The following is a 9,327-nucleotide window of genomic DNA, read 5'->3' as shown; positions in this document are numbered from 1 at the left end:
TTACCACTAAAAGGATTTCGAGTCATTTTGCCAAGAAGGCAATATTCGCATGTTCCATATGATTGAAAATCAAATGGTGTAATCACATTAGTCGAAATTAATCTTTTGATGCGATTCTCGTTTATGTGACCTAATCGACAATGCCAAATGAACGATTCATTTGGATCACTTGATTTGAGTTTCTTTGAATGAATGTTGTAGATGTCATTAGTCGGATTCGAGGTTTCTAAAAAGTAAATGCCATTAATGGAAGGAGCTTGGCCTATAACCAAGTCGTTCCTTGAAATAGTACAATGATTGTTCTTAATGACAAAACAAAAACCGTCCATGTCTAACATAGCGATTGAAATAATGTTTTTAGAAAGTGTAGGCACATAAAAACAATTATATAAATACAACTCAAACCCATTAGGCAAAGCTAATACATAAGTTCCCTTGGATTCGGCCGCTACTCGAGCTCCATTTCCAAGGCGTAGATCCACATCTCCTTTGCTAAGCCTCTTCACGTCTCTTAACCCCTGTAAATGATTACAAAGGTGAGAACCACAACCGGTATCCAGTACCCATGTTGTAGTGGAAGTATAATTTACATCAATAACATAAATTTCCTTAGGAATTTTACCTTTTGGAACGATGATTCCTTCCCTTATATTTCGCAAATATACGGGACAATTCCTAAGCCAATGTCCCATGCCATAGCAATAATGGCACTCATCTTCAACTTGCTTGAAGTTTTTCCCTTTCTTTCCCTTCTTCTTAAACTTTTTGCCCTTTGAAGCAAGAACTTGATTGCTTGAGCTCCCACTAGTTTTGGCATCTTTCTCTTCCAAAGACAAAGATCCTATAGATTTTATGAGGTGGTCTTCCTGAGACCGGCTCACAAGAGATCTTGTAGGAGGTTTAGAAGAAGTGATGAAGTTTAGGTTTCCATCCGAACCAATCCCAAAATGAAGTTCTCTAGTAGTGTCGAAATCATTGTTGAAGCAAACGTCGTCAAAAACATTGTGGCAAGACTCAATAGTTATCGGTGTAGTAGCATTTGATGGATTCATTGTAATGAACTACAAGTATGGAGGAAAAGGAAATATTAACATTTGTCTTTTTAATATCATACTTGTAAATAAATTAACAAGATATGAGCATTTATATAGTGATCTCTACCCAACTATTATAAATGATTCCAAGATCCAAATTCATATCAACTTGGGCACGGTGTGACCGATGAATTCCTTATTAATATAACTCGGTGGATTAACTCTTTAATCGATTCTACTTTTAGAACTCTTGGTCGATAAAATTACATTAACATTTATCTTTAGCCCGGAACACATGCAGCTACGGTTACGAATACTTCCGTTGAGCTCAATCCAAATTTCGAATAAATGTGTCCATGATCCAAACCCACATTAACTTGGGCACGGTGTGGCCGATGAAACCCTCATCAACATGAATTCGGTGGATAGACATTTATAACCCACTTCCCCTACGTAACAAGGTTTGTACCCCGGTGTGGCCGAATGCACTCCCTCACGAAATAGGTTTTCATGGTTTCTACTTTTTGGTAAGGCTAAGTCTCAATTGTTTATTTTTAGCGAGAGGTCATGTCATTTTATTATCTATCACGTTTTAAGTGAACTAAAGCGGTGAACTACGATAATTGTAATTGACACGGTCGATAAACTCGATAAAAATGATAATGCATGTTTTAGTTATGGCGATTTAGCGATGCATGCAACATATATAAAAATGCAAAGCATAATAAAAATCCTAGTATGGCCTTCCTAAAATAGTAAATCTAATTTAACTATTACAAATTCGGAAACCAACTCCTTTGGTCCCTTGAACTTCGGTCTTGGCACGCATATCAAGGCAACACCGTCTTTAATGGATCTCCGGAATAAATAAATTACATAACAAATTACATAATTTCCTATTATACATTTGTAATTAAAATAAAAATAAATCTATTAAATTACAAAACGGTGATACGAGATCACAATAAATTACAACCGAATCGATATTCCCATACATTTCGGGTAATATCAATTAAAACTAAGGCTATACTAAGTAAAATTACATAATTCAAAAATTACATAATTCAAAAATTATGACAATCATAAATAAAATGCAGCATTATAATATGTATGAACATGCCCAATTTTATGCTAAATCGCCTTTAAGGAGCCAATATCGTATATTAATCGGTTTTACGGATTTGCGTGATTCAACCTTTTAAAATCACAATAAATTACATAAAATCATATTTATGTACTACTTAATTACCCTAACCATCTTAGGACTCAAAATTAGTCCCCACTAACATATTGACAATAATTAACTTATATTTCTTAATATTGTTCATAAAAGGACTTAAAATTACAATATAATGCCATAAACTTCAAATAAATCATAAAAATTTCAAATAAATTCAAAATTTAAAATTTTAAACTCATGAACATTCTGGAAAAAATACCATGACACTCATAATATTCAAAAATTTAGGTTAAAAAATTTCGAAATTTATCGAGAAAAACAATGTTGCGGTTTATCGGATTTATCAATATTTACCATAAAAATATGAGAAAAATTATTTTTATCAAATTTTCAATTTTATATCTGAAATTGGTGATAAAATGCAACATGTGACGTTTTTCCTTAGTCATGAAGTATGTTTTAGCAATTTATACTAATTAAAGTCACTATTTATGTGATTTTTCATCAAAAATTCATAAATCATGCATAAAGACTTCATTATAGCCAATTATTTTACACACATCTTGTAAAATTGCATGTGACAACATACTAAATTTCTATGACCAGATTCGAAATATAAATCATATTAACCTATTTTCCATTTAAATTCGATTTTATCTTGAAAAATCCATATTACGAGCATAAAACTCATAAAATTATGAAACAATACAGGTCACCAAAAGATAATATATGTGAAAACATATCCAAAAACCACTGGAATAATCAAAGTTTAGCTAATTTTAGTCCAAAAATGACATTTTTATCATAAAATCACATTTTAATGCCATTATTATATAAAATGAACAATAAAAAGCCATAAATTAACCAAAATATCCTAAATACATTTTAGGACCAGAAACTTTAACATGCATAATTGATTTCATGATATATCATAATAAACACAAATTTATAAGTTTTATTTGTTAATCGTATAACTCGGAAAAACTATAACCGATTTGCATGCAAACAACCTAAGGCTCATGATACCGCTTGTTAAAAATCTATATCTCATTTTATAACATATTCATATATGTTACAGTTTAAGTTTGTCATAAAAAATAAATTTAGATCTTATGCATGCAAACATAAATAAATAAAGTGAAGAAATCGTTTTCCTTACATTAAAAATTCGGATCAAAGGGCACAAGTAAGATCTCCTTCTTATTTGTTCTTGAGCTTTCCTTATATGGATGAACAAAGATTCAAAGGTAGAATCTCTCCCAAAGATGAATACCCAAGATAACCCCTTAATAGATTAATATTACATTATCTAGAATAATAATAATCTTACTAAAATTGACCCAAAATATTTATTTTGTACTCTATTATTTCGGTAAATAGAGGAAGGAATTTTGGAGTTTTTATCTCTCTAATTTTATGAGATGTAGAGATGAAATTTTTATTTCTTACACTAGAAATAATTGTGTGAAGTATGAATAAAATTAGAGAGGAAAAACTCTCTAAATTGGCCTTAGAAAACCGGTGGGTGGGGTGTAGGAGAGCCAATGCATGGGCAAGTTTTTCTATCCAAGAAAACATAGGCTTGCATGGCTATAGCTAGGTGTAATCATCTTGTTTCCACTCAAATAATTTAACATAATTAAACACCATACTCCCTCCATATTTCCGTCCATACAAGATAAAATGGGTTCCATTTTATCTTTGTCAATTTATCAATTTGTCACATGTCACAAGTCATGTAAAATTGTCATGCATTTTTAACATATTAAAAATCAACGTATTAATAAAATACGTCATGTACAAAATCGACTTAGTAATTCACAATTACTTGTACCAAAACGGTTTACCAATTATAAATTACAACATCTTGTATTTATAACAAATTATTCATTCTGTTTCAATTGTTTCTGTAAACAATAATTTCATCTAAGTAATAAAACAATTCGATTACTTAAACCGTGTCTAATTTAATCAAATTACAACGAGACACGTAAATATTACTTCCAAAATCGTCCGTCAATTGTAAGTAATTTAATTGACTCGTATCGTCATACGATCAATTAAATATTCAATTAAGAGTGTTACCCTTTAGGTATGACCTAAGGGGATCAACTGATCACCACCGTCGCACGACAGTAATGTCAAACTCTAGTCAGCCAATCATTACCGATATGTGTGGACCAGTTGTTTGTAAAATATTACATCCCACATGTATTCTTAAAACGAGATTTAAACATGTGATCATCATGATCGACAGTTGTGATCGCATTATTGTCGGAGGACACATATTCCAACACATAATAAATTACATAATTTCCTATTATTCATTTGTAATTAAAATAAAATAAATCTATTAAATTATAAAACGGTGATACGAGATCACAATAAATTACAACCAAATCGATATTCCCATACATTTCGGGTAATATCAATTAAAACTAAGGCCATACTAAGTAAAATTACATAATTCAAAAATTACATAAAATTAAAAATGATAATCATAAATAAAATGCAGCATTATAATATGTATGAACATGCCCAATTTTATGCTAAATCGCCTTTAAAGAGCCAATATCGTATATTAAACGGTTTTTACGGATTTGTGTGATTTAACCTTTTAAAAATCACAATAATTACATAAATTCATATTTATGTACAAGTTAATTACCCTAACAAACTTAGGAATCAAAATTAGTCTACAATAACATATTGACAATAATTAACTTATATTTCTTAATATTGTTCATAATTGGGCTTAAAATACAAAATAATGTCATAAACTTCAAATTAAATCATAAAAATTTAAAATAAATTCAAAATTTTAAACTTATGAACATTCTGGAAAAATACCATGACACTCATAATGTTCAAAAAACATAGGTTAAAAATTTCGAAAATTTATCGAGGAAAAGCAATGTTGCGGTTTATCGGATTTATCAATTATAACCATAAAAATATGAGAAAAATTATTTTTATCAACTTTTCAATTTTAGATCTGAAATAAGTGATAAAATGCAACATGTGACTTTTTTTCTTAGTCATGAAGTATGTTTTAGCAATTTTTACTAATTAAAGTCACTATTTATGTGATTTTTCATCAAAAATTCATAAATCATGCATAAAGACTTCATTATAGCCAATTATTTGACACACATCTTGTAAAAGTGTATGTGACAACATACTAAATTTCTATGACCAGATTCGAAATATAACTCATATTAACCTATTTTTCCATTTAAATATGATTTTAACTTGAAAAATCCATATTTCGAGCATAACAACTCATATTATTATGAAACTTTACAGGCCATCAGTATATAATATATGAGAAAACATATCCAAAAACCACTGGAAAAATCGAAGTTTAGCTATTTTTAGTCCAAAAATGACATTTTAATCATAAAAATCACATTTTAATGCCATTATTATATAAAATGAACAATAAAAATCCATAAATAAACCAAAATATCCTAAAAATATTTTAGGACCAGAAACTTTAACATGCATAATAAATTTCGTGATATTTCATAATAAACACAAATTTATAAGTTTTGTTTGTTAATCGTATAACTCGGAAAAACAATAACCGATTTGCATGCAAACAACCTAAGGCTCTGATACCGCTTCTTAGAAATTAATAATCTCATTATACAACATATTCATATATGTTACAATTAATTTAGTCATAAAATTAAATTTAGATCTTATGCATGCAAACATGAATAAGAATAGAGAAGAAATCGTTTTCCTTACTATAAGATTTCGGATCAAAGGGCACAAGTAAGATCTCCTTCTTGCTTGTTCTTAAGCTTTCCTTAATGGATGAACAAAGATTCAAGCTTAGAATCCCTCCCAAAGATGAATACCCAAGATAACCCCTTAAAAGACTAATATTATTTGAACTAGAACAATATTAATCTTACTAAAAATTGACCCAAAATATTGTTGGTACTCTTGTTTATTCGGCCAAGAGTAAGTAAGAATTTTGGAATTTCTCTCTCTTATCTTTCTATATGTTTTTTATGAGAGAGATGTTCAATGAATAATACACTAGTTTGCATGTAGTGTAAGAGTGAAAAATTAAGCAAAAATATTTGCTCTTTTCTTATGGGAAAACCGGAAATGGGGAGGGGAGAAAGCCCAATGCATGCTCTCCTTTTCTTCCCAAGAGAAAGCTATGTATGCAAGGCTATGTGTAGGTTTTATAATTATGTTTTCCACTTATAAATAATCAACACAATTTTTATCCTAATACTCCCTCCATTTCGGTACACACACATAAAATGGATGAGTCCATTTTATTTTTGATTTTGTCAATATGTCACATGTGACACATTACATGACATCTTATATATAAAATGCATTTTTGGTTGGAATATGTGTCCTCCGACAATAATGCGATCACAACTGTTGATCATGATGATCACATGTTTAAATCTCATTTTAAAGAATACAATTGGGAAGTAATATTTTACTGTCAATTGGTCCACACATATCGGTAATGATTGGCTGACTAGAGTTTGACATTACTGTCGTGCGACGGTGGTGATCAATTGATCCCCTTAGGTCATACCTAAAGGGTAACACTCTTAATTGATCATTTAATTGATCGTATGACGATACGGGTCAATTAAAATATTTAAAATTGACGGACGATTTTGGAAGTAATATTTACGTGTCTTATTGAAATTTGATTGAATAAGATACGGTCTGAGTAATCGAATTGTTTTATTGCTTAGATGAAATTATTGTTTAAGGAAACAATTACATTTGAATGAATAAATTATTATAAATACAAGATGTTGTGATTTATAATTGATAAAATATTTTGGCACAAGTAATTATGAATTACTAAGTCAATTTTGTATATGACGTATTTTTATTAATACGTTGATTTTTAATATGTTAAAAATACATAACAATTTTATGTGACATATGACATGTGACATATGACAAATTGACAATTTGACAAAGATAAAATGGAACCCATTTTACCTTCATATGTGCCGAAAATTAGGAGGGAAGATTAGGCATTTTTGTGTTAATAATGTTTAAGTGGAAGGCATAATCATGAGCCTTAACTTATAGCCTTACATTCCTACTTTTATGGGTAAGAGAAAATACCATGCATTGGCCATACCCAAGCCCTCCTACCCGGTTTTCCTTGTCATAAGGCCAAGGGTCTTTTGCTCATTTTATCATCTAATACACTACATGCAAAGGTGGTGAATTATTATTCATTCAACACATCTAAAATTAGAGTTTTAGAAAGATAAAATTCTTCCTTCTCTCTAAACCGAAATAATAGAGAGTCCAATAATATTTTTGGGTCAATTTTAATACAAAATTAGTATTATTCTAGTAATAATAATATTAATTTTATTAAGTTGTTATCTTGGGTATAATACTTTTGGGAGGGATTCTCTTCTTGAATCCTTGTTCATCCACTAAGGAAAGCTCAAGAACAAGAGAGTAGGAGAACTCTCTTGTGCCCATATAAACCGAAATATCAATGTGAGATGATGATTTCTTCTTTATTTATTTTGTAGTTTGCATGCATAAGATCACCTTTTAATTTTATGACTAAATTAAAATTATAACATATATGAATATGTTGAGTATAGAGATCTAGATTTCTAACAAGCGGTATCAAGAGCCTTGGTTGTTTGCATGCAAATCGGTTATAGTTTTTCCGAGTTATACGATTAACATATAAAACTTGTAAATTTGTGTTATTATGATATATCACGAAATAAATTATGCATGTTAAAGTTTCTGGTCCTAAAATGGTTTTAGGATATTTTGGTTAATTTATGGATTTTTATTGTTCATCTTATAAAATAATGGCATTAAAAATGTGATTTTATGATTAAAATGTCATTTTCGGACTAAAATTAGCTAAACTTCGAATTTTCTAGTAATTTTTGGATATGTTATCACATATATTATTTTGAGATTACCTGTAAAGTTTCATAATTTTTGGAGTTCTTATGCTCGAAATATGGATTTTTCATGTTTAAAATCGGATTTAGAAGAAAAATAGGTTAATATGAGATAAATTTCGAATCTGGTCATAGAAATTTAGTATGTTGTCACATGAAATTTTACAAGATGTGTGTAAAATAATAGGCTATATTGAAGTCTTCATGCATGATTTATGAATTTTTGATGAAAAATAGCATAAATAGTGACTTAATTAGTGAATAATTGCTAAAACATACTCTATGATTAAGGAAAAATGTCACATGTTGCATTTTATTATATTTTTCAGATCTAAAATTGAAAAGTTGATGAATATAATTTTTCTCATGTTTTTATGATTTTTATTGATAAATCCAATAAACCGCAACATAGTTTTTCCGATAATTTTACAAAATTTTAACCTAAGTTTTTGAACATTATGAGTGTCATTGTATTTTTCCAGAATGTTCATAAGTTTAAATTTCAAATTTCAAATTTATTTGGATTTTTGTGATTTATTTGAAGTTTATAGCATTTTTATTGTAATTTTAAGTCCATTAATGAACAATTTTAAGAAATATGAGTTAATTATAGTCAAGTAATTAGTGAAGACTAATTTTGAGTCCTAAGAGGTTAGGGTAATTAACTTGTGCATAAATATGAATTTATGTATTTTATTGTGATTTTAAAAGGTTGAATCACGCAAATCCGTAAAAACCGTTAAATATACGATATTGGCTACTTAAAGGCGATTTAGCATAAAATTGGGCATGTTCATACATATTATAATGCTGCATTTTATTTATGATTGTCATAATTTTATTTTATGTAATTTTTGAATTATGTAATTTTACTTAGTATGGCCTTAGTTTTTAATTGATATTACCCGAAATGTATGGGAATATCGATTCGGTTGTAATTTATTGTGATCTCGTATCACCGTTTTGTAATTTAATAGATTTATTTTATTTTAATTACAAATGTATAATAGGAAATTATGTAATTTGTTATGTAATTTATTTATTCCGGATTTCCTTCAAGACGGTGTCATTCAAGAAGGCGATACATAAAGACGGTGTTCCCTCGAGATGCGTGCATAACCGAAGTTCAAGGGACCAATGGAGTTGGTTTACGAATTTGTAATAGTTAATT

This window comes from Silene latifolia, chromosome 6 (genome assembly GCF_048544455.1).
Source record: "Silene latifolia isolate original U9 population chromosome 6, ASM4854445v1, whole genome shotgun sequence".
NCBI classification, from domain to species: Eukaryota; Viridiplantae; Streptophyta; class Magnoliopsida; order Caryophyllales; family Caryophyllaceae; genus Silene; species Silene latifolia.
This window is presented reverse-complemented; position numbering follows the sequence as displayed.